The sequence below is a fragment of the Mustela nigripes genome, chromosome X (genome assembly GCF_022355385.1).
Source record: "Mustela nigripes isolate SB6536 chromosome X, MUSNIG.SB6536, whole genome shotgun sequence".
Classification (NCBI taxonomy): Eukaryota; Metazoa; Chordata; class Mammalia; order Carnivora; family Mustelidae; genus Mustela; species Mustela nigripes.
The window spans coordinates 4,281,460-4,308,382 of record NC_081575.1 but is presented as its reverse complement, the minus strand read 5'-3'; the positions used below and the strand labels follow the sequence as shown (position 1 = coordinate 4,308,382).

The 26,923-nt window shown below is 46.4% G+C and overlaps 1 protein-coding gene across 3 annotated transcripts in view; it reads left to right on the top strand.

The window, feature by feature from the left end:
* The window catches only part of MAMLD1 (mastermind like domain containing 1), a 107,434-nt gene that overhangs the window by 21,765 nt on the left and 58,746 nt on the right, over positions 1-26,923 (top strand). The window lies entirely within an intron of this gene.

Here is a 26,923-nt window from a genome sequence, read left to right as displayed (position 1 = left end):
CCATCTGGGTCTGGTGTTTTGTGGGAGAAAGTTTTAAAATTATGAATTCAATTTCCTTAGTAGTGACAGGGGCATTCAAGTAGTCTATTTTGGTAGCTTGTGCTTTGGAAGGAATTGGTCCATTTCACTTACGTTGTCAAATTTGTGCATATAAGGTTTTTCATAATATTCCTTTATTAGCCTTTTTGATGTCTGCCAGGTCTGTAAGTGATAGATCTCTGTTTCATTTCTGATCTTGGTAATTGGTGTCTTCTCTATTTCTTTTTAGGCTTGCTATAGGTAAAGTTTGCTGATTTTTTCAAAGAACCAGCTTTTTGTCTCATTGATTTTTCTCTATCGTTTTCCTGTTTTCAATTTCATTGATTCCGCATCTTTATCATTCCTTATCTTCTACTGCCTTGCATTTATTTTGCTTTTCTTTTCCTAGGTTCTTGAGGTAAAGCTTAGATTATTGATTAATCTTACATATTAATTTGAGAGCTTTCCACTTTTCTAATGTACACAGTTAGTGCTATAGGCTTCCCTCTCAGCAATGCGTTAGCTGTGCGCCCCACACTTTTGTAAGTTGTGTTCTCATTTTCATTCAGCTAAAAGCATTTTTTTAAATTTCCTTTGGGACTTCCTCTTTGACCTGTGGATTGTTTAAAAGTGTGTTGCTTAATTTTCAAGTATGTGGAGATTTTCCTGGTTTCTTTCTGTTGATTTCTACTCTGATTAAAGAACATTGTGACTAAAGAACATATTCTGTGTGATTTCAATGCTTTTCAATTTGTTGAGGTGTGTTTTAGGAACCAAGACATGGTTTATCTTGATGTATGTTCTATGGGCCCTTGAAATGAATGTGTAATCTGTTGTCATTGGATGGAGTGTTCCCTAAATGTCATGTAGAACCTGTTAATCAACAAAGTATTGTTGAGTCCTTCATTTTTGTTGATTGTGACTAGTGGTTGTATCTATTGCTGAGCATGGGGTGTGGAAGTCTCCCATGTATCAGGTGGATGTGTCTATGTTTCCCTTTAGTTCTCTCGGTTTTTGCTTCATGTGTTTTGATACTTTGCTGTTTGGTGTGTACACATTTAGGATCATTATGTCTTCCTAGCAGAATAATTCTTTTATCATTATATAATATCTGTCTGTCTCCCATAATATCCTTTACTCTCAAGTCTTTTTCTAATGTTAATACAGCCACTACTTCTTTTTTTTAAATTAATGTTTACATGGTATATCTTTCTGTCCTTTTACTTTCTACCTACCTATGCTATTGTATTTGGACTATCTTGTAGGTAGAATTTAGTAGAGCCATTTTTTATAATCTACTCAGCCAATCTCTGTCTTTTAATTGGTGTGTTTAAACCATGTAAATGTCAGGTAATTACTGGTGTGTTCCAGCTTACATGTGCTGTTTGCGTTTTCCTCTTGTTTCTGTTCCTCTGTTTCTCTTTCTTGCATTCATGTGAGTTACTTAGACATATTTTAGGATCACATCTTGATTTATACTTAGTGTTTTTGAGTATCATATTGTATAATCTTTCTTGTTACTCTAGTAATGACTTAATGTTACTCTAATAGCAGTATACTAATTTATACAGTCTTTTAAATAATTTATCACAGTCTGCAATCTATACTTTATCACTTTGAGTGAAGTATAGAAGTCCTACTTCCATTTAGATCCCTTTTCTCTCCCTGCTTTTAAAATATAATCGTCTTCGCCATTTCTTCTGTACACACTGAGAATGAGATGAGATGGTGTTACAATTTTTGCTTCATCCGTCAAATATAAGATTGAAGAAACTCATGAGGAGAAGGGCTTATTGTACTTATCACTGTTCTTACCTGTTCTGCATTTCTTCTTTCCTTTATAAAGTTTCTCTTTCTGTTATTTCTTTTCTGCTTGGAGAACTTCCTTTAGCCATTCTTTAATGATGGGAATATTAGCAATGACATATCTTATTTTCCTTCATCCAAGAATGTCTCGATTTCCCCTTCATTCCTGAAGGATTTTTTTTTTTTTTCCAGAGAATCAGTTTGGAGTTGACAGTTCTTTTTTTTTTTTTCAGCACTTGAAAAATGGTATGCCATTTCCTTCTGCACCCCACATTTCCTGAAAAGAAATCCCCTATCTTTTGAACTGATAGTTCTCTATGATTTTTCTCTTTGTCTTTTCATTTTCAGAAGTTTAATTATGATGTGTCTTGGCAAGAATTTCTTTGGATTTTTCCTGTTTGTGATTATCTCAGGTTCTTGAGTAGATTTATGATTTTGGCAAATTTTGAAGGTTTTTAGCTATTATTTCTTTGACTAATTTTTCCATCTCACTCTCTCCTCTTCTGGGCCTCCAATAATACAAATGTTGAATCTTTTGTTGTTGTTGTCTTACAGGTCCCTGAAGGTCATCTTTAATCTCCTTCCTACTAATTAGCCTTGTCAGTGAGTTATTTTATTTTTGTTACTGTACTTTTCAATTTCATAATTTCTGTTTGTTTGTTTTTATATAACTTCTATTTTTTTTCTAAGATTTCTTATTTTGTTAATTTGTTTCAGGAGTACTTGTAATTGCTTGTTGAGCTGACACTATACCAGTGGGCAAATTAATAGGAGCATGCTTGGACCCCTGACATCTCTGGGCAGAGGAATCAGAGAATGGCCATCCATTTACTTAGGTTTGGGTTGAGGGTGAGAAGGAATATCAGCTTCCCACTTTGCCTGGCTGAAACCACAGGACAAGGATAACTTTTCTGTTGGTGTTGCCTAGAGCAGGGTGGGGAATTTTAAGAAAGTTTTCTGTCATTTAGGCCATCAGTCTTTTGCTTAGTGGGAAAAGACTTTTCTTATAATAATAATAATTATTATTACCTGTGCTTATTGGCAGTTCCAGTTTGGAGGTTTCCATAGCAGCCTTTCCAGGATATATGGGAATAAATAAGGGAAACCCATCAAACTCCCTGGTGTGCTGTTCCTCAAGTCTTTAAATCCCTAGGTTGACCACCCACCCTCTCTTTCTGCCTTTAGAGGTTTCTTAAACTTGTTTGTTATATTATTTCCAGGCTTTGTTTGCTTCTGCAGTTTGCTTTTTAAAAACTTTCTAATCATGGTAAAATACACACAATGTGAAATGTAGCATCTTAATCATTTGTAAGTGTACATTCGGTATTATTAAATTCATTCATGTTGGTAGGCAATGTGCAGGTTTTTTAGTTGCAAGAGGGAGGACCTGGGAGAAATGGGACTACTCTGTCTTGGTTGGAACCAAAAGTGCCCTATAATATGTCTTCCTGGTTACTATTGTATATTTATTTTTCCACATGAAATTTAGTGTCAGTTGTCAAACAGCTTTAAAAAGCTTGTGGGTACTTGTTTATCAAGATTGTATTTCATATTTATACACTAAGTTAGAGAGAACTGATGATGTCTTGGTGAGTTGAGTCATCCTATTTAACAGCAAAGAGTATCTTTCCATTTTTTCAGGTCTACTTTCAGGCCTTTTGGGAGTGGTTTTTTTTTTTTTTTTTTAAGATTTTTTATTTATTTGACAGACAGAGATCACAAGTAGGCAGAGAGGCAGGCAGAGAGAGAGAGAGGGAAGCAGGCTCCTCGCTGAGCAAAGAGCCCGATGCAGGACTCGATCCCAGGACCCTGAGATCATGACCTGAGCCGAAGGCAGCGGCTTAACCCACTGAGCCACCCAGGCGCCCTGGGAGTGTTGTAGCATTTTCTCCATAGAGGTTTTGCACATGGTTGCTGTGTTTCTTCGTAAGAATGTTATTTTCTTTGTTGTTTCTGTAAATGCGGGTCTCTTTCCTATTGTGTGTGTGTCCCCTCCTTGGTTTTTTGGGTACATGAAGTAAACTAGTGACCCTCAAATCTCCATGTCCAGCCTGTCGTCTGAGCTTCAGACCCAGTGAGCCTGCTCCCTGGCTGGTCCTCCCATACCTTCAGGTCAGTGTGTGCAATGGTCACTCGCTCCTCTTTCTTGCTCACTCCAGTAATAGCGACAACCCTCACCAGAAACTGTGACTATTTCTAACTCCTCCTTTTACAGCCCCTCACCAGCTGATTAGTCATTCAGTCCTGATTCTCAAGCAGTTTAGAAGCCAGGATCATGAAATCTCCATGTTAGATGGAATCATAAAGTCATCTAGCATCACCACACTTCTGATGCCTAAATTCTCTAATTGTTTTCTTCGTTATGTTGTTTCCTGTCATATGCCTGAACATACATTTCCAGGGGCAGGAAAGTTCCTCCCTTATGTGGCAGTCCATTTTATTCCTGCCCATTTCTGACTCTCTGTCTGTCTGTCTGTCTCTCTCTCTCACTATATATATATATATATATATATTTCATATTCAAGAAATATATATGAATATATAATATACATGCATATATATATGTACATATATATATATATATATATATATATATAATGTAATATAATGAATAATAATGAAAAAATACGTATCAGGGCATTTTCTGAGCTGACCCCAGCCTTCCGCTCCCACATCATCTCCAGCTACTCTGACAGGCAGGAGTGGGGGGGGGTTAGGTGGGAGGGAGGAGAAAAGAAGGAAGAAAAGGAGGAAGCGAGGGAGGAATAAGGCGGGAGACCGCACTGGCTTTGCAAAGTCTCATAACAACATTGGTTGTGGATATACCTTCCTTCCACTCTATCAGTGCAGTCGAAAACTGGCTGCCTCGGCATCTTTAGGATGAAGGCTGTCAGTGATAATTACCGCAGGGCATTTTCGGTGTGAATTCAGTAAAGGAAGTTCAGCAGCCATTCCCTACTCCTTTGACATAGTCGGGGTGTAGTGACACACACATATGTTGCCATCAGGGACCTTCCGGACCAGTGGAAGGCCAACAAACAAATATAACATCAGTGACCATAAATACAGAGCAAACTATAGAATGATACCTCCTCCTTGAACCTCCAAGGGACATTTCTGTTTTCAGAAGGTATTGGTTGCCTGAAGCCTTGAAGCATAATAGTTTCTAGACAGTTCCGTTAGGGCAGGAACTGTCTTTGGTCTATCTCAATATATCTTCCACTCTGTTTTGTTTCCCTATCAGAGTCCCATTCGTTCATTAGGGTCACCCTCAGATGTCACTGCTCCTGGAAACCTTTCTCTAGTCTCCTTAGTCAGAATTAATTCCATAGATGTTTCTTAAGCAGCTTCTCTGGGCCAGGTACTGGGCTAAGCACTGAGTAGGAGAAGCTGGTGTGGTGTGGTTTCTGCCTTGTAGGAACTTAACTGGTCAACTTTATCACCCTCAAAGCCTTTCTGTTTTGGTGTTTTGTACCTTCTGACATGTGTCACGGTCAGCCCACTGAGATCCAAGCTTAATGCCCATCCTACAGTAAAAGCTCAGGGCGTGGATGAATGGCGACCAGAAGGGTCCAAACAAAGTGATATTTGGGTTCAGGGAAGGGAGGAGGACATATGGTGCCGACGTCACGTGGTAAGGAACAGGTCATACAGGACAGAAGCCAGCACCCAAGCACCTAGGCTTTTGCTTAGGCCCTGAGGGGGTCAGTTTGGGAACACCGGGGGCTCTATGAGGCTGAAGGGAACATCGGGGGCTCTATGAGGCTGAAGGCAAGATAGAGAGGGGCTGACACGTGTGGACAACTCCAAAGGCCATACTCTGGAACTTTCCCCAGAGGGACTATGGTACCACCCATATTTTTGAACAGGGAAGATGGTCAAATTAGTGTTTTGGAAAGATCAGTCTGACTATAGTATAGAAGACAAACTGGAAAGAAGAGACTAGAGGCAGAGGAGGTCCCCTGAGAGGAGGCTGTGGCAGGAGTCCAAGGGAAAAATTATGAGGCTAAGCCAGGGCAGTGGAAGAAGACAGGCCTGACAGAAGGCTGAGAGGCAGAATCAACAGATGGCTATTACTCCAAAGACAGGCTTGACTGATGTTTCACCCACACAGAGATGTGGGCTAGAATTTGTGATTAAAAAATGTTATTAACAAGTGTAGAAGGTGTTCATCTCAGAGACTTTAATGGTATTGTGGGTGGGATTGTGTCCCCAAAAAAGATACGGTGAAGCCCTAACCCCCACCATGTATGAATGTGACTCTACTGGGAGATGGGGTCCAGGCAGAGGTACTCAAGTTCAGAGGTGGTCATTAGAGTGGGCCTCGTTCAATCTGACTGAGGTCTTTACAGGAAGAGGGAAAGGGGGACACAGAGACACAAGGAGAAGGCCCTGCCAAGAGAGAAACAGACACGGAGTGATGCGGCTACAGACCAAGGAACGCCAAGGACTGCGGGCAATGCCAGGAGCTAGGGCAGAGCCATGAAACAGATTCTCCCTCAGAGCTTCCAGAAGGAACTGACCCTACCCACACCTGGACTCCAGACTTCTGGTTTCCAGAACTAGGAGAAAATAGATTTCTGTTGTTTTAAGCCACCGGTGTGTGGTAATTTGTTACAACCACCACAGAAAACCAATACAAGTAGTGTGAAAGATAAGTGAGCGGGGCCTTGGGGACTATTGAGGAGGTTCTATGGGGACATTCATGGCCTAAAACTTTGGCAAGGGCTGTGGTGGCTTCAGAAGAGATTGTCTTTTATTTCAGACCGAGCTTGTGTCTCATTGGTCTTTAAAGTGAGGCTCATCTGAAAAAAAAAAAAATCCTGGCTGTTGCTCAGAAGTTGTCACAGGCTCCTGTCAGAGATGCAAGATGGTGGCCTACAAATCCATTCTGTCCTGTAGGTTAAATGCTTACTCCTGGTCACAGGCAGAAGGTTCCCGGAGGTTCAAACTCAGACTCCCAGAGGAGTTCTTTCTGCCCTACCTCAGACAACCTCATCTCATCCTTCACTAGTGACAGCTAAGGAGACGGCGACCAATATGTGTCCCCGCCAGAGGATTTTGACTTGGGAAGTAGAGAAGAAGCAAAGATACTAAAAGTCACTGTAGTCCACGTGCTGGAATATTCTTCAGCCATGAAAAGGAATGAAGTCCTGATCTATGCTATGACACGGACAAACCTCTCAAACATGCCAAAGAAAAGAAGCCAGACACTAATTATAACACACTGTAGGATCCCGTTGGTAAGAAATGTCCCAAATAGCAAAATCCACAGCGACACAAAGCAGATTGCTATCAGCGGCTGCTGGCGAGGGGAGCGGGACATGGCGACTACTAATGGGTACAAAGTTTCCTTTCAGGGGAAGAAATTGTTCGGCAACTGCAGAGAGCCCGTGGTTGCACAGCATTGTGACGGGACTAACTGCCCTGAATTGTGTGCTTTAAAATGGCTAGCTTCATGTTGTGTGATTTTCTTACTTCAGTAAACAAAGATATTGCAGGCTTGACACCAGATTTTATTATTTGGTTTCTGAAAGTTGGGAGGTCAGTAAGCCTCTCTGTGGGGCCCCCGCCCCGCCACCCTCAGCTGAGCAGCCGCAGAGTTCCCATCTGTCCACAAGGAATAAAGAGCAAAGTAGCTCACCCTCTTAAAAACACCCCAGGGCCTCGGAGTGGTGGGGCGCTCCCTGCTCAGTCTGCCTTCTGGGTAAGTGAGTCGTACCCTGTGTTGGAAAGGGCAGAAGGCAAGCACAGGGAGCCCAGGCCCATGGCACGTACTCCATTGCTGTTCAAGGGTCTCCATGAACGGTTGTGGTTCTGGACTGATGGACTGATGGACTGATTTGTTTCCCTGACAGCTTCTCCCTAGGCTGGGACCTCTTGGAACCCTCTAGAAAATTCGAGTGAAAAGGCACTGGAGACTCTCAACCTGAGAGCTAGGAAAGCCCAGGCATCAGAACAGTGAGAAAAAGTACTCCAAAACGCAGGGAAGCTGGCAACTGAGCAGCGACCCCATCATTCCACCGCGTCGGCTGAGGTGTGACGTACAACAAACGGCACGTATTCCATCAGTTTTGACACGTGCGCGTCCGGATAATGATACGCTCACACCCCTAAAGTTGCCTTATGCCCCTAGGGAGTCCCTACCTCTTGACCCTCCTCGTCATCTCTAGACAAGCGCTCATCTGCTTGCCATCCATGTCGAGCAGCTTGCACCTTCTAGGGTTTTGCGTAAAGGGAATCACAGAATAGGGACTTCTTTCCGTTCTGGCTCCTTTCATTAGCGGAATGACTGAGATCCAGTCACGCTGTGCATCTCCACTGTGCATTCCCTCTGATGGTCGACTAATACTCACTGGTACAGACGATGTCACAGCGGCTTATCCGTCCACCTGTTGGTGGGCATTTGGGTCGCTTCTAGTTTGGGGTTGCTATAAATACAACTGCTGTCAACGTCCGGGTAGGAGTGTTTGTGTGGACACAAGCTTTCATTCTCCTGGGTAAATATCCAGCAGTGGAATGCTTGGGTTGTAAGGTATATGTTTAACTTTTATAGAAACTCCCGAACTGTTTTTTCTGAGTAGTTTTACATTCCACACTGGTGTGGTTTTTCAAATCCATGCCTTTCTGTGGGCTTGGCAGAGGCTCATAGTTTTTCGACCGGTTCTGCAGCAAACCTGACATTGGGCTGTGTCCAGAAATCACCTTTGGTCTAGTTCTGGGGGCTATATTGTGACACAAGATTGGAAGGAGGGGCAAGTGGTGAAGAGCAAAGTGGATGTAGGGGACAGAGGCACGTTGGGGACAGGGGAACATCAGCAGGAGCTCTGCCGAGGGCCAAGGGAGGGGCGGAGGGGCAACCAAGTGGGTGTTCAGAGCCTTTCTCCGGGCAGTTTTCCAGGGCCCCCGCTCCCAGGCCCTGGAACCCACCTGTGCGGCCACGTTAGGGCCTGGGTCTGGGAGCCCCTGGCCATCGGGCAGTACACATCTGGCTTTTGGCGTGGAATAAGTCAGACAGAGAGGGCCGGTGTGACCTGGCCTGTTTTCCACCTGTTGCTCACTGCTGCTTGTGCTTAGCCTTTCATTCTCCTGTTCGCTCATGAAAGGCTGGCTGGAGAAAGGCAAAGTGGAGAGAGGGCTGGGGGTGAAGTCCTCGCTCCCTGTCATGTGGCCAGGGAAGATGAGATCCGAGCATGCAGGTCAGGAAGGAAAGCACGTTGTCCTGAGACCTCTGTCCCCTCACAGAGCCTGGGTAGCAGCGAGCAAACTCCAGCGCTGCCCAAACAAAACTCCTCCAGACCCCACACCGCAGCCTGGCTTCCTCAGCCTGTTGGAATACAAGTGCGCCTGGGGTCCTCTGGGTGCCTTTGGGAGCCCTTGATGGCCAAGCCGGGAGGAGGTAGGTGTCATACTCCCCGGAAGATCCACCCCGTTAATATTTTTCCAGCAAGATAGTAACACACTCGTTTTAGAATTTCTCCGTGGCGGGCATCGGCAGGATTTGGGGCCCCACCAAAGGAGATGCAGGCAGAGAAGCCAAGCTGCCCTGCAGTGATTCGGCCCCAGGAGGACAGGCCAGTGCCCCCTATCACTGGAGCAGGGCTTCTAGGAGAGCTTAGAAGAGTGGCTGGGGTCTGACTCAGCCTCTCCCCCAACCCTCCCTCAGTCCACTTCGTTCTCGTCTCTGAAAGCTGCTTCTCAGCCATTTCCCAGGAACGACTGACTCATGATCCCAAGCTGTCTCACCAGGGAAAAATGCTGCAGCGCCCGTCCACGATTGCAAGCCATGGGCACGGCCTCTGTCCGAGTGGGCCCAGCCATCCTAAACAAACAGGCATGTCTCTTTCTGGAAACGAGACACAGAGCTCTCAGGAGAACCTCTCTAACTAACAATCAAAAGGCTCATTATACCTGGAGATGGGGTGGGGGACGTTATAGATTCTAGGATTCGTAGAGCAGTTGTGATGCGCAGTCTGATCATTCTGCGACCAAGCTGGTCCTCAAGGTTCTGGAAGGGAACAGGATCCGTCCTGGGCACCAGTAAAAGTACCCTCAAAGGATGGGATTCTTAACCCTTTGCGAGCTGTGGATGTCCTTGGCTTTTTTGGTGAACCTTATGTACCTTAACAAAAAAAAAAAAAAAAAAAAAAAAAGCCGTTTTGAAATGGGATCACAAAGGATACCAGTTAAACTGAAATAGTTATCAAAGTAGCGAACATATATAAATATATCACATATTTGTTTTGTTACTAAGTGCTTCCTAACACATTAAATAAGATCTACAAGTAGGTCTCATAACTACTGTAATTTCAAGGCAGTGATAGTTGGAGACTCCTTCTATGACCGTAATATGAAATAAAAATGTCTGTGATTTCTCCTGGTGACAAAGTCATGGGTTCTGTAAATATTACAAGAGTGTGTTGTCAGAATTCATAATTGAAAGGAATGCTAACTTTCAGTTAGAGGTCAGTGAAAATAGAAAAGTAATTTTTTCCTGCATTCAACTTTACGGACTCTCTAAATTCCGTCTATGAACCCTAGGTTGGAAGCCGCCTGCTAAGGCAACACAGAAACCTAGTTAATTGATGGTGGTGGTGGTGGTGGTGGTGGTGGTGGTGGTGGTGGTTTTTTCTGATTCTTCAGCTAAGTTCACTGTTGACTTTACAACTTTTTCTGATACAGTACTGTACTTTCTTCTCACTGACAGAGCACAACCGGGGAACTTAGGTTCCGGTCCCCGCTCCTCGCTTGTGTGCTGTGTGACGTTGGGTGACCTGCTAAACCTCTCTGAATTTAGTTTTCTTCTCTGTGAAATGGGAATAACAAGAGTATCCTCCACCTAGTGTTGACATGAGGATTAAATGAGGCGGTGCTTGTAAAACATCCCGGCCCTGTGTTAGCCCTTAATAAAGACTAGCCGTGATAACTACCCACAGGGAAAGAGTTCAGAAGCCAAAAGCCTGTCCGTGTGTGACCATCAATAGTCATCTGCATTCCCCTTTGGTGATTTATCTATTTGCCATCTCTACGATCCCAGAGTGGAAGGCAGAGGACACACAGACAGGGGAGGGGCACCGGTGTGCTAGAGCCGGCGCATACCTGCTCCTGAAAGCCAAATGTCACATTTGCAGGAATTTTGTTGGTGGCCAGATATCAGCCCCAGTGAGAGCTTTTCCCCCTGAAGAGCTGCCTGTTAATTATTCACCAGCACAGTCCTAGAAGGTAGGGGGGGTGAGGGGCTCCTCTGCCCACTGGGATGGTGGGACAACCTCTGCTGTATCTGGGGAAGGTGTGAGACGTCAGACGGGTTTCGGAAAAGAAAACTAACTGTTCCTCGTGATGTAAGTTAATTTCATTCTCAGTCTATTGATTCTTCTATCTACAGAGTTTGAGATCAAGGAAAGAACAGGTTTTTCTTGATTAATGTTCTCAGTTCTTGATAATTACTTTCATTTCAGCAATTCTGCAAAGGGATCTGTTTTGAGATAAGGGGGGGGGGACCTCTGTTCTCTTTATCTGCAGAGTACAGCATTTTTTTTATTTAAAATCCAACATTTTTATGTACTGGTAGCTTACTTCCATGTCAGTTTTTATCTAAGATTCCAGTGCCGTCTTCTTGGAGAGTATTGCAAAGGCACACAACGGAAAAGGGAGTTTACTGATTATGCAGCCCTGTTAGCATTACTTGAGTCCAAATGTTGGCTTAGATGGTGTTTTCAGAACCCGTAAGTGGATGTTTATGTCGGCGAATGGAAGCGCTGAGTAGCTAGACTTGCAGGGCCAACGCGGGGGAGGCCGTCCTGGGGTGGTGGTTTGCTCAAACATTGGCATTTGGTTGCATGAGCTGTTTTCCAGCGCTTCTCGGCTAGCTAGCCATGGTCTCTAAGCTGGTTGTATTTGCTGCTCTCCACCTGGTATGGATACGAGCACGTGATGGAGAAAGGAAATGTGGTGGAGGTGGCACGAGAGAGGACTTGGGACTACAGAGAAGGATGGCCACAGCCTCTCGTGTGGGCATGCTGTGGGGTGCTCCACAGGAGAAAGCGTGCAGCTCAACTCTCTGTGCCTTGGGGAATTCTGCAGAGACGGGGCAGCCCGCTGAGCTCTTGGTCCCAGTCTCCTCCCACTCGCATGTGGTTGCCCTTGGATCATAGGCCTATGATCTCATGAAGTGTGGGTACAATCAATTGGTTGGGTACTTTGAGACATGCCACTCTTTCCTATCTCTGTGATCAGCATCACTGGGGTCCACACAATGGTAGCCCATGTCTCTGGCTCTCCTCTTGTGAAAACCTCACTCGATTGGATAATATGTCTGGCTGGCTGCTTAGTAGTAGATAGACGAGCTGGCCTCATCATCCGGACTGGATATTAATACGGTCATTACCCAAAGATGACAAGGAGTTAGGAATGGGGCCCATCACTGCCAAGATGGGCTCTGGCTTCTGGAAGCAAAAGTCGTCAGTGGACAACCTAAAATAAAACAAGCCACTCGAGTAGTCTGGGTTCATCCATTTCTCTGGTGTGCCGTGGTTAGTGCACTTCAGAGAAGAGAGAGTGGGCAGCCGAGTAGCCTTGCCACAGAATATGTGGCTCTTTCAGCACGGTCTCCATTCACGTGGGCTTATACCTGTGGCGATTGCAAATTGTTCCTATCAAAATGTACCTGCTTTCCAAAATGTGTTTTTTTTAAATGTAAGTTTCACTTAGGAATGGGGTGGGGAGGGGAGATGAACATAATATAAAGTAAGGCAGCGAAATTGGCTCCTATAATTGACATAGAAATGGGCTGTGGGTATCATTGTCAGAAATTGAGCCTGACCTTGAACATGAGGGTAGTGAGCCCATAGGAACTGGGTGGGTCCCTTCCCCCTCTTGTTTTGCGAGTGCCCCGTGTGTTCTGGGCCCAGATGGGAACGGGACTTCCTGGAGGGCACGGATCACGGTCCCACCTCACATTGTTTCTCACCCAGAGAGGACACTGAGACCCATAAAAGGGGCAGGGACTGCCCAGACCCCATGGCAAGGGAGCAGCGAAGCCTCACAAATCCCAGCATCCTAACTCCAGGGCCAGCTCTTGGCTCTGTAGACTGTCTGAAGCCTGCTTAGGTCTCCTCTGCTGTCTGTCACCCAACTGTGTTTGCACCCAAGCTAGGAATTTTCAAACGTTGGGACCCTTTCCAGGGGGGATTCCCACACCTGCTCCTTTACTGCATGCCCGGCCCTCTTCCAGGACTGAGTGTTCAGCATGGGGCTCACGTTCTCGCGGCAGAGAGACTGGACAGAAAAACAGCCAGCGTTGCTCTGTGACCATGACAACATTTCATTCCACCCAGCAGTGATTGCCACATTGGCCTGGTTCCCCTCTGCCAGGCCCTGGATTGGGGCCCAGAGGCAGACAACGCCACGAGCTAACATTCTGTGGGGCTTACTACGTGACAGCACCTGTTCTGAGCACATTACAGGTGTCATGGCTTTGATCTTCGTCACAGCCCTATGGGCAGAGGCAATTACCACCGTCTCTCTTTTACAGTTAAGGAAACATAAACAGAGAGTTTGAGTCACTTCCCCAAGGTCACATAATTAATCAGTGGCAAAGCTGAGGTTCAAACCCATATCATCTGGCGCCAGAGTCTGTGTTTTTAACTACTCAGCTACTATACGGCCTCTTGGGACTGCACAGAATGTCAAGTCCAGATCCCACCCAGTTCAAGGAAGGCCCAGCAGAACAGCCATTCCGGGGTCCACCCTAGGTCCTCGCCACTAAGGGTGAGTGCCTTCACTCCCAAAGGAGCTCTGAGGTAGCCAGCTGGGTATCACAGTGCCCCGCCAGTACCCCATTCCCCTTCCTCAGCCAAAGAACCCCTCTCTGGGACAGGAACCCCAGCCCTGTTTGCCTCACAAAATGGTTATAAGGCTCGGAGGAGCCAGCTCTGATAGCACCAGTTTCTGGCACCCCCCGAAAAGTTTAGCAGCGCTGACCACCTCTCCCTGCCCCCAGTCTAGCCCCAGTAGGTTTTGTAGAGAACCAGATACCGTTGTCTCACTGGACCAGCTGGAGGAGACCTGTGCAAGTTAGAGCAGCGGCTGCCTAGAGGCAGTCTGTCAGTTTGCCTGGGATGCTGTCCCCACAGGCCACACTGCCCAGTCCTGAGTTTGACCTACAAACCCACCCAATGGGACCCTTTGCAGCCAGGGTGGCTTTCTCTGGCCCATTTCCCTTTGTCCTGGGTCCCAGCAAGCCATCTGTGGGAGCCACTGAGACCACTTGGTTTTACTGGCCGGTGTGCTTTACAAATCATTATTTTTTGTCAAATTTAGGGAATCGAAATATAGCAATTAAACCCGTGTGATCTACGACAGCATTAAAAGTTAAGGATGTAAAAGTGCTCCCACAAAATGTTCTAGAGCTTAAATGAAACGCTGTTAGTGTGGATGTACAGATTCTCATCGAAGGAAACGTAATCACTCAGGAGGAAGAGAAAAGTCCATGTGCTGGCAAACCAACACCACTGGGATTCGCTTTTGTACTTCTCGCTGCAGACGATAAGGCGGGGCCCTGAGACGGGGCACCCGGTGTCGGAACACATCAAATCAATCATAATGAGTGCGAGAGGGAAAGAGTTCAGTTGTCTCCACAGGCCCACTCTTAAGCGGGGCTGGGGGGACAACAGGTGACACCAGGCTGACTTCTGTTCTCCTCACACTGCACCCCTGGGCTTCTGCAGGCTGTCCCCCATCCACACAGCTGGAGGCTCCCCCCGCTGCCCTCACACCCCCTGGGGCTCCATTCTCAGGCTGTTCCCTTCGGGGAGACTCACTGTCAGCCTGCTCCCCGCGTCGCCTGCATTCTGTCTGGGACATTCAGCCATCGCCGGAAGGAGGGGGAGGGAGGGGGGCCCAGGGAGATTCCCAAGCTTACCCCAGACCAGACCGGTTAGGAGTCTGTTAGGGAGGTGCATCTTTTGCCTCCCACCTTACCCAGGAACAGCGCTTTCTGATGGAGTCAGGCCCGGGAAGAAAGCCCTGAGACAGGGCAGACCAGAAGAAAGCCTCTTTGACCAGGAAGAAACAAGTGTTTAGAGCCCATCACACCAAGAGTAAGACTCCAGATCTCCTGGAGATGCCTCAGAGTCAGGGGCAGAGAGAGAGCCAGGGGAGGCGTGCGCCCCCTGAAGGTGGCGGACAAACACCACAGCCTGGCTTCCCGGGCTCGGGAAGGGACTCTGCGGGCAGAGATGCAGAGATCGAAAGGGCTGGTGGTGCTCTTTGGTACTGAGGGGAGAGCACTCGCTAACCAGACCGTGACCCCTTGTCACGGAGCATTAGGGAATCACTCACATCTGCAAAGAGGAACCATAAACCTCCAGATGGGCACGCACTTCCCGACTGCCGGAGAAGTTCCCCGTGCTGGATCTGTCACGTAGCGATGGTTAGGGTGGAGTGGCTTCCGGGAAAAACTGTAGAACGTGCCCTTTGAAAAAGTGAGTGAATGCGTGCTGAGAAGAGGAAGCCTGTGAAAAGTGAGTCTAAAACAAAAGCAGAAGGAGTGGGGATCCCTCGGAGCCTCCGGGGGTTCATTAGGAGCAACCTGTGTGGGTGGGGATAGGCCCCTTTTCTGGTGGAATTGCTCACTGGGCAGGTAGGTCAGAGAAAAGGAAGCAAGTGTTGTTAAACCTCAGCAAAGCATTTGGCGGTGTCTGTTGTGAAATCCTTGTTTACCGCCCAGTTATGTGATTGTGTAACCAATTAAAGGACTGAATCCCAAGGCCATGGGTAATGGATTAATGTACTCCCTTGGGGAAGGAAGTCTAGAGGCAAGTCCCCAGCCTCCCTCCTGGCTGGTTTCACTCGTTCCTCAATGATCTGGATGAGAACACAGAAACCCAGATCTGGTATTTGACTGTGACATAATGCCAGAGGATGATGATTCTCTGTGGCATGAACTTGGGATCTGAAGAGATCTGAACAAGCTTGAAATTGTCATGGGAAATTTAACAGGGACAAGTGGAAGCTCCTACATCTAGGTTGTGAACCCATCTGCCCAAGTGTAGGATGAGGGAACGGTGGCTTGCGAAAAAAATAGGGACTTGTAAACTTTTAATTGACCGTAACATCAGTGTAATTAGCAGTGAGCTGAGCCTGCCAGCAATGTCACCATGATCTTAGGCTGCGGTGGCCATGATGTCCCACTGGGTGTGATGGTGGAACTGCCGTTATGGCTGTCCCTGGAACCTGGAATTCAGTTCACACATGTAGCCGGCAGCCTCCTGAGCCGGACTTGAACCCAGCACTCTTATTCCAACTTCAGAGTTTTTTCTTTTTCTTTTTTTTCAAGACTTTATTTATCTATTTGACACAGAAAGAGACAGCAAGAGAGGGAATACAAGCCAGGGGAGCAGGAGAGGGAGAATCAGGCTCCCCACTGAGCAGGGAGACTGATGTGGGGGTCGATCACAGGACCCTGGGATCATGACCTGAGCCGAAGGCAGATGCTTAACCCACTGAGCCACCCAGGTATCCCGAGAGTTTTCCATAAACACCCATGCAGGACCCTGAATACCCAGCCTTGCATTCATTTCATTCTGATTCTTCTGAGTATATTAACAAATGCCCTGAGAGTTGGAAACATTTTAATGGAAAGCAGAGACCCTATCAGCCTCTGTAGATATGCAGGCTACTCCCTCTAACTTCTGATACCCAAGAGAAACTCAACAGAGGTACTCTTTCATAAAAAGCAATTTCTTAGAGGTGCTTGGATGGCTTAGTGGGTTGAGCTTCTGATTCTTGGTTTTGGCTCAGGTGGTGATTTCACGGGTCGTGGGATTGAGCCCCACATTGTGCTCTGCCTCAGTGGGGAGTCTGCTTCAGGATTGTCTCCCTCTGCCACTCCCCCCACTCCCTCTTTCTCTCTCTGAAATAAATCAAATAAATCTTTTTAAAAGAGAAAAAAAAAGAAATTTCTTAAATAAATAAGAACTTAATTTCAGAAACCACCAAAGGTTTCTTAACCATTTTAAAAGGTACATATTATTAAAACAATACCTTTTGGACGCACTAAGTTTGTATAGCTAACAGAACTTTACAATACCTTAACTTTGCTGCAATAGAGAATGAAAAGTGTGTCTCTTTTCTTGTACCTTCTGCACAAGTCTCTCATCCTTTTTTTTGTATAAGTGAAAGAGGAAGGATGAATCAGGATGACACAGACAGCTTGCTTAGATGAATGAGTGGACGGCTGACCGGACGGATGGACTGCAAAGTCTTGGCACAGAAGTGTTTGTTTGGAATGCTTCTGAATTCCTAACCAACTTCGTGCACAGTGGACAGATGGTAATGCAGGACACTCCACTGAAGAGCTCTAGCTCTTTGAACCCTTAAACCCCAGAAACGTACATTTGCATTTGGTCCAAAGATGGAGTTAACTATATCCACCCTTGAAGGAGTTAGAGCAGGGACTCGTGAAGTTTTGGAGGTGGACCTGATTCGGATCATGAAGAGAATGGTCCAGAAGGAATAAATGCAGCGGGTCAGGTCGGACTCAGGAAAAGCTCGAGTTGTGAGCCTCCTAAGCCCGACACCATCCAGTCGTTTTCCTGAAACTTCCTCCTCCTGATGAACTAGCACATGGCACAGGTGGCCTCCACAGGGTTAAGCTCCAGCTGATGGCATGGGTTTGCTTTTTTCTGTCTCAGCAAGACAGGTTTAATCAAGAAAAGATGTTTGTGCAGTCCGTCTTAGCATCTGGGTTTATGGGATGGGTCAGTTGCTTGCATTCAAGACTGGCTTGGGACTTGGCAGTCTCTCTTTCACTTGGGGTAGATCAGAGCAGCGTGGTCTCGTGTTTTCTAAGGCAGCAAATGCGGCATAGGACTGGCACTGGAAATCGGCTCATAGAGTCTGAACTGTGGAAATTCACTCTTGGCGATTGAGCAGAGCAGCCTGCGAAAGTATTCGTGTCCGTCTTCCCTCTTGGCCTGTGTAGAAGCTTCTGCACACATTGCCTTCTCTCGCCTGCTTATTGTGCCCGCTCGTCTGTGTCTTGGTGACTGTGTCCTGGGAGGAAAGTTCGTGAACTGTTTCCGAAATGCACAGCAATTTCCCCACTTTCTTTGGAAGCCAGAGCCATTGTTGCCAAGTTGTGATAAATATCTTGAAAATTAGATTGTTTCCTCCAAATACGGTGGTAGCAGGCTTAACTGTTTTCTTTCATTTGTGAAATAATATCAGAAATATTTGCAAAGAAGCGTTTCCAAGAATAGATAGAATTTATTTCATCATAGTAAGTCCTGAAAGCACATTTTCCTCCCATCAAACGAGATTTCACATGAAGTCTGTGAGTGTCACACTAGGGTTTTTTCCTATTATTCTAAATCCGTCTAAAGAGTGGAATGTGTTCAGGGAGACAACTTAAACATGGGCTCTCCATACATCTTTTCTGGCCTAATAATGGTCTTTATTTTCAAAGACATGGCTGCTCCTTTCCTTCTTTTAACTCACTGCTCCTACGGGCCACTGGCTAAGCCCTGTTCCTTCCTTCTGTTTGCCTTCTTAGGGTTAGAAAGTGGGAGGAGAGAAAGCCGCAGCTAACTTCTCAGTTGGACCCACCGCAGTGTAACAGGAGATAGAAGGCTGGACCGAGGGTGCAGTGCAGACCTACGGGGACACCTCCTCGCCACACCCGAGAACAAGTGCCCACATTCCCCAATTAGCTGTGGTCTTGGCTCCTCCCACTTTCTTTTTAGAATGCTTTGGCCTCTGAGGGGGATGAAGAATTCTTGAGCATTGTCCTACTTAGAGATCTGGGGCCTCTGATCCCCAGATCTCCTTGTTTAACAATCCGGGAGTCGGGGAGTTGGTTTCCTGCGGAAAGAGAGGACCCAAGCTCCACCCAGTCCCACTGGGAGTCCAGAGCCAATCATCCTAAGAGCAAAGGGGATCCTGGAGCCCGAGGTTCGTGGAGGTCAAGGGATTTGGGTAAGATGGAAGTGGAGCCCAGGTCCCCCGGCTCCCATGTTCCACCCACGATTTCTCCTCGGCCACCAGCTAACAGCACACTGCACACCTTTACTCACCAGCTTTGTCTGTGGTTATGGCAGGCACCTGGGCCCACGTGGCACATGTTTACAAGCTCTTTCTGCACCTGAAGCTATTGCCTTCTGAAGTTGCTACAAAAGCAAACCTCCTCCCTAGCCCAGCATCGTCGGTGACTCTTGTATGTTAAGTTCCCGGACAACACTGTTTGGGCAGTAATTTCGAGAGGAAATGAACCTTGCTGGAGTGTGTGCCTTAAGGCAAGCGGTAGGCAGGGCTGCCAAGGAGGAGCGCGGCTCCAGCTCTCTTCCCTCTGCCGGCCACTGCTGCAACCAGCTTAGAGACGGAGCACTTTCTCCAGGGCCCCTGGCGCCATGGTGTTTGCCAGGGGCAGAGACGGGGGGACATGTGTGTGTCTGTGAGACAGTCTGTATGTGTCTGTGTCTGTGTGTGTCTGCGTACCTCTGTTTCTGTATGCACGTGGGACTGTGTGCATCTGTGTCTCTGTGTGTTTCGGGATGCAAATGCAACAGCATCTGTGTGTGTGTGTGTGTGTGTGTGCGCGCACACACGTACATAGGTGACTACATACTTGTGATTGTGTATGTGTTTCCATGCGCATGTACAACTGTGCACACCCGTGTCTGTTGTGTGTATGTTCATGTCTGGCCCTGCAGAGGACACCAGAGCAGTTTCCCAACACCCTCCAACACAACCCCAAATTGTGTAGTCTGCTGTGGAGAAGCCCAGAGAAACTGGGCTTCTAGGCATCCAGTCCATGGAAGGGGCAGCACGTCGTGGGCCCAGCCTTCGTTTGCGCAGCCGTGCGAAATCCCGGGGTTCTTTCACTTCTCAAAGTGTGTGATGGCTGTGACAGGAAAAGATAATGCTGAACAAGTCCAGTACAGAAATGAGCTCTTGACAAAACTTGGCCTCAGATCACCTACAGGCTAGTCCCGCTGCAGTCAATCATGTGACAAGATCAGCGTTGTCACCTCTGCTATAAGACTGTCTTGGTCTGCCCTAATTTGTTGGTGTCCGCATGTTCCAGAAGCCTCTGTTCTCTGCTTGCCGTAATGGGTGACCATCATGCACTGCTCAGTCTCAGAGTCAAATCCACATCAGAGCAGGGCCAACTGGAGAAACAGTGCTCTCAGCTGACTTTTCGGTCTCTCTACAACTCTTGGGTCCTTGAAGCAGGACTTTGCCATCCAGGCCTACTCTGTGGAAGACCTGGCCCCAAGCAGTTTTGGTACACGGCACCTAGATGGGGAGGGGCATTTTTAACATTAGCGGCATGATATCCCAAAGCCCAAAAGAGGCTAAGTGGGGAGTTCCTGGGTAGCAGCAGCGGCTGTGTCAGAAGTATAATTGGAGCACCTGGGTGGCTCAGTAGGTTGGGCATCTACCTTTGGTTCAGGTTATGGTCCTAGGGTACTGGGAACAAGCCCTACATTTGGGCCATCTGCTGGGCAGAGAGTCTGCTTTTCCCTCCCCCTCCACTGGCCTATCCTGCTGCTTGTACTCTCTCTCTCTCAAATAAATGAATAAAATCTTTTAAAAAATTAAAATCAACCGGAGCCTGAGATATCATGTCCACATCAACCTGGTTAAGCTTTTTAGTAATGATCTAGATCACTGGAGAAAGGTCGCCAGCAACAGGAGAAAAGGCCCTTTGACATCGCATTTCACAAGGAGTTAGTCGTACTAAGAGTAGAGGAGAGATGAATGGACAAAGAAGAGGTGGTATATATCCATGATGGACTACTACTCAGCCATGAAAAAAGGACAAAATTTTGTCATTTGTGAAGATGTAGATGGAGCTAGAGCGTATTATGTAAAGTGAAATAAGTCAGTCAGAGAAAGACAAGTACTGTATGATTTCACTCATATGCAGAATTTAAGAAGCAAAAAAAAGGAGCAAAGGGAAAACAGAGAGAGACACAAAGGAAGAAACAGATTCTTAACTCTAGAGAGCACACTGATGGTTACCAGAATGGAGATGGGGGTGGTGGGGGAAACAGGGGATGGGGACGAAGGAACCCACGTGTTGTGATGAGCACAGAGTGACGTATGAAAGTGTTGACTCACTATATCATACACCTGAAACTAATATTACACTCTGGTAACTAACTGGAATTAAAATAAAAACCTTAAAGAAAGAGAAGAGGATATAAATTTTCTTTCTTCCAAATACAAGATGACTCATACTTTCTCTAAAAGGAACATCTTTCTAAAACCCTGAGTTAGATGAGGGAATGATAACAATTTGGGCTTTATAAAAAAGCTCAATTAGTATATCATTCACATACTCTACAGTTCATTCTGAATGTGTACAAGTGAATGAGTTTCAGTGTATTCACAGGCACGTGTAACCATTCTCACAATTAATTCTAGAACATTTTTGTCCCCCTCAATAGAAACCCATGTCCATTCCTCCACATTCTCCTCTCTCCCCACAGCCCTAGGCAACCACAAATCTCCTTTTATCTCTACAGACTCGTCTGTTCTGGACATTTCACAAAAACGGAATCATTTAATATGTGAGGGTCTCTTGTGCCTAGCATCTTTCACTTAATAACATGATTCCAAAGTTCCTCCATGCGGTAGTGTGTGTCACATTTCATCCCTTTTCATGGTTGAATAACATTCGGTCTTATGGAAAGACCACATTTGGCTTCCCCATTCACCAGTTGATGGGCATCTGGGTTGTTTAAACCTCGTGACTAGTGCTACTAGGAAGATCCACGTGCAAGTTTTTGTGTAGATGTGTTTTCAGTTCTGTTGGATGTACACCCGGGAGCGGAATTGCCGAATCATGTTGCTACTCTATGTTTAACTTGTTCAGCAGCTGCCAAACTGTTTTCCGGAGTGGCTGCACCATTTCACATTCCCACCAGCAATATTTGAGGATTCCAATTTTTCCGAATCACTTTGGGCTTTTTCAAAGTCAACTTTTAAAAAGTAAAAACAGTGTTTTAGAATACTGATATACTTATTAGCACGAGGTGATAATTACATGCCTTGCAGCTCTTCTCACTGTCAAAGCAGTCCTTTTAAATGGACAGAATGAAGGATGTGTTATGAGTTCCTAAGGACACATGGGCTCCAACATACCACATCATGAAGGCTCTAGGCTGAAGGACTGCTTTAGGGGTTTCTAGTCAAACCTTCCACCCAAGCTCGAATCCACTTTGTGGATGCATCCAGAAGATAGTTCCTGACCTCCTACTGTGCTCTTAATTCTATAGAGAAGCACATGTAAGCCATATTTCCTTCCCTCGGAGGGCTTACAGACCACAGGGGAGCCAAATGTTAGAAAAGTACTTTCCGCCATGCGTGATGGGGACACAAAGGGAGCTCTTCATGTGTACTGTGTAGGAAGGTTGGGGAGAGCCAATAGAAATGCTGTGTAAATTGCCAAGCCAGATGCCTGGCTCATGGTGGGTGCCTCTCCAGAGCCCCATAACTCATGACTGAGAAGCCGGCCTTCCAACTTCAGGGCCTGTCATTGGGCTCCAAAGTCCTGCCTGTACTATTAGCTAGAAGACTGACCTCTTTAACCCTTGACCTGCCTGTCTCCAGCCTGGGTCTAAATCCTACTGAAACCTACTGGAACCTGAATCCTATTGGAACCAGGGCATCCTACTTGACTCACGCCCAGCTTAACACCAAGATTGTGAGTAGCAGATAGTAATTATGAACAGTTAGCCAGTACCTTTTAGAGCAGGGTGACCTGCTATGATCAGCAGCCACAGTGGCCATGGTGGATGGCAGTGAGCTTCGGGGTCTGTTCATCATGTGCTATCTCTGCCTATCAGCAGCCCCACACTTCCCACCATCTGGCCTAGAAATCTGGAAGATAGGCATGGCCTTAGCTTCTGGGTCTGTGCGCAGCCAAACATCAAGCCAAGGGAATCCTCCTTCCCTTCATGCCCTTGCTTCTTTTCCAGTCCCACATGCCCCTGCCCCCAGCCCCCAGTTTTGTCTACAAAATTTTATAAACTGTTTCCCATGAGCAAAGCGTTGTGTCCGGTGGTTTGGTTCAGAGCCACCTGGAAGAAGTAGGATGACCCCTGGCTTCAGGTTAGTGGGGTGGGCAGAGAAATAAGAGTTCAGATCTGGGTGTTCTTTAAGTGCCTAGAGCCAAAAACTGCCCTGGACTGTGAACACTCCAGCTCTTAGTCATCCTAATGAAAGATAATCTTTCATCTCAGAACAGTAAGCCAGCCCAGGAGCTCAGAGTACCAGGGAGTATGCTGTGCTGTGGACACAGGCCAGTCCTTGCCGGCACTTGTGCCTTCCCCTACATTTTTGTCCCCAGTGTGTGAGTTTGTTGGGGATGCCATAACAAAAATTCCATAGACAGGGTGCCTTAAAACACATACATCTGTTATCTCACAGCTCTAGGAAGTAGAAGTCTGAGATCAAAGTGTCAGGAGGGCTGCACTCCCTCAGAAGGGGCCACGGAAGGGCCTATTCCTGCTCTCTCTTCTAGAGCGTGGTGGTCCCTTGGCTTGTGGCAGCATCACTGCCATCTGCACATGACATTTTCCCTTTGCCCATGCCTCTGGGTCCAAATGCCCCCTTTCAATAAGGACATCAGTCCTAGCGAATTAGGGGCCCATCCTGCTCCAGGGTGATCTCGTCTTAACTCCTGACACCTGCAATGACCCTATTTGCAAATAAAGCCACATTGTGAAATATGGGAAGGAGACACAATTCAACCTATAGCACCGTGTGTGTGTTTGGAAACAGATTTGAATTATTTATCCATCAGCATTTCAGATGTGTTCATCCACAAACCCATTTGAAACCTGGAAGTCTTTTGGGTTTTTCTTTGCTTTGGGGGCTAAATTTCACCCTTGAAAAAATGAAGACCCTCCCCAGAGAAAGAAGACCTCCTCCTCCTGAACGTCCTCTATCCCAACCAAAAATCTGCCCAACAACCTGGAGCCTCATGATAGGACACTGACCTCAGGGGTCTCCTGGGAGTGGCTGAGTCTATCTCCTCATCCTCGCCCCATCCAGGGGATACAGGGGAAGAAGCAGTCAGGTTGATGGACACACTCAGCTCTGTCAGTGCACCCGAGAAGTAGACACTCAACTTGCCTTTGCAGTGCAGCATGCTGTTTGGACCTTCCAGTCTGAAGCCCAAGGCTCTTCCTGACTGAGCTGCTAGGGGCTGGGGGCAAAACTCCTTGTGCTTTTTTTTTTTAAGATTGTATTTATTTATTTGAGAGAAAGAGAGAGAGAGAGTACAAGGAGTTGGGGAAGAAGAAGAAGGCTCTCTGATGGGCAGGGAGTCCAACTTGGGACCTGATCTCAGGATCCTGGGACCATGACCTGAGCTGCAGGCAGATGCTTCACCAACTGAGCCACCCAATGCCCCTCCTTTGTGCTTTTAAAGAAGATTTCAGGCCTTCAGGGATGCTCCAGCAATATCCTCGTGCTCCTCTTCCTTCCTTGCCAAGTGCCTATAACTTGGCTCCTTGTTTCCTTCCTCAGGCATTGCCTGCAGCCAGGTGGCAGCAAGGTAAAACTGGCCCCAGCTGGCACTTGGAGGTGGACATAAGGGATCTGGCAGACTCCACAGACCCGGGAAGCAAGAAGTCAGGCACTAGAGGCATGGCTAACACGGGGAGGGGGGAGCCAGCGAAAACCGCAGAGGTACTAGTGTGCCTTTGGAGCACTGGGGTGGGTGGCCAGGGGCTTCCAGGTATGTGCTTAGAGCAAGAGCCACAGGCTTCTGTTCTGAAGTTGAGGTGGAAGACAATAACCCCTTGCCTCACCACGATCCCCATGGGCACAGGCTACAAAGTCACAAAACATGTGCTTTCTGACTTTGTAGCCTGTGCTCATGGGGATAGGGGTGAGGATGGGGCACGTTTTCTTTCTGTATGGAAGCCAAACATAGATATGTATGAAGTGGAACGTTGAATATGTGTGGATTTGTGGGAATGAAATCCAAAGTGTGTGTGGCAGATGGCTCCAGGGTACATCTATAGCCCTGGACCATGCTTGGGTAAGAACAAATGCTGGGAGTTGGTTGCCTTTTATGCAAGGGGCATAGGCTTCCCTAATAGGTGCTCATGGGAATTGCCAGGGGACTAGGAGCCCAGGTGGGCCTCATGGGTGGAAAGGTGGCAGAGCCCCTGCTGTGGACAGAAAGGTCTGCCCAAGCGCTGTTTCTCAGGCCCGGGTTCATCTAGAGGGAAAGAAGAACCGAGACCAAGGCCCAAGGCTGATATGCTGGGGGTGGGACACCCCTTCTGACTTGGACCAAACAAAGGCCATTTCCAGGCGGGGACCTCCTAACAGCATCTCCCCCACTCCGCGGATTGGCTGTGCTCTCCAGCCCTGGTCCAGCCAGTACCCAAGGGCTCTGATGTGGTGCTGGGCCAGTAGGCTGCTACTGAAGACAGAGAATCAAGTCTTTGTTCTGGAAGCTCTGGCCATTACCCCTACTTGTCCCCTTTACGTTGGCTGCTGGGAGCCACAAAGGGGCAGGACAAGAAATCAGTGGAGTGGAGTCTTTAAAAGCAATAGCGGCATTTTTTTTTTTTTTTTTTGCCTTTTTTCTTTAGAGCTGAATGGGTAGCTTGTTTGATGTGGATAGGTTTTGTGTTGCCAGCCCTGAAATAAGATCCCGGCCTCCGTCCCCCACACGGGCTCCAGATGCCGGGCCAGGGAGTTAGTGATGGCCTCTGTGGAAAATGGGGTCTCTTTTTTCCAGTTTTCTTTGGGTGCATTGTACGTTTTATGCCATTTTGTCCCCAGACCTTAGTATTTGAGTGAGGTCACAGCCAAGGCCTTGGGCTCAATCCCTAAAACACTCAAGAAAGATTTGGGTGGTAATTGTTTTTTGAAGAATAAAAAGGTCTGTACAAACGTCTGTATGTTGCTTTAAAAACGAACATTCCTTAGGACATGGCCCAGAAGCCAGAAGAAGAATTGGTGTCCCCCTGGATGTGGACTTTGACATCTGTTTTGAATAGCAGTTCGTGGCTTATTTTGAAGTAATGACAGATTCAGGGGAAATTGCAAACATGGTACAGAGGTCTCCTGTGGTTACACCTTATATCCCAGTTTTATAATATCAAAACCAGTAAATCAATATTGCCATGGGTTTTTTCCTAATGAGTCTCATTATGGGTCTTTAGTGTGGACATACATTTTCATTTTTTTCGGGATAAATGACCCTGGAATTCAATTGCTCTGTCCTCTGATACTTGTATGCTTACTCTTAGAAGAAACTACTGAACAATCTTACAGAGTGTCTGTACCATTTTGCATTCCCACCAGCAGCTTCTCGACATCATCACCTGTTTTTGTCATTGTGGCCATTTTTTATTTTAGCTATTCTGATAGGTATGTAGGAGAATTGCATTGAGATTTTAATTTGCTATTCTCTAATGGTTATTGATATTGAACATCTTTGTATGTGCTTATTTGCCACCTGTACGAACTTGACAGTATAATGTCTTTTCACATCTTTTGCCCGTTTTCTATTTGGATAGTAGTAGTTTGTCTTCCTACCATTGAGTGTGGAGATTCTTTATATATTCTAGATACTAGTCCTTTATCAGATATGAGGTAACACATACTTACTCCCAGTCTGTAACTTGTTTTTTTCATCCTATTCAGAGTCTTTTCATAGAGCAAAAGATTGTATTTTCAATAAGGTCTGATTTGTCTATCTTTCTTTTCATGGGTCATGCTTTTGGTATCAAATCTGAGAAAGAACGTTTTGCTTAGCTTTACCTCCTACAGATTTTTTCCTACTTTTTCCCTGAAACACATATAGTTTGACTGTTACATTTAACTCCATGGTCCATTTTGAGTTAATTTTTGTGTAAGGGATAAGATTGAGATTGATGTTCATTTTTTTGTCTATAGATGTTCACTTCCTCCAGAACCCTGTGTTAAAAATGCTATTGGGCGCACCAGATTGCTTTTGCACTTTTGCCAAAAATCAGGTGTATTTGTGTGGGTCTTTTTTTGGTTCTCTGTTCTATTTAATTTATCTGTGTGTCTGTCCCTCTGCCAATACCACACAATCCTT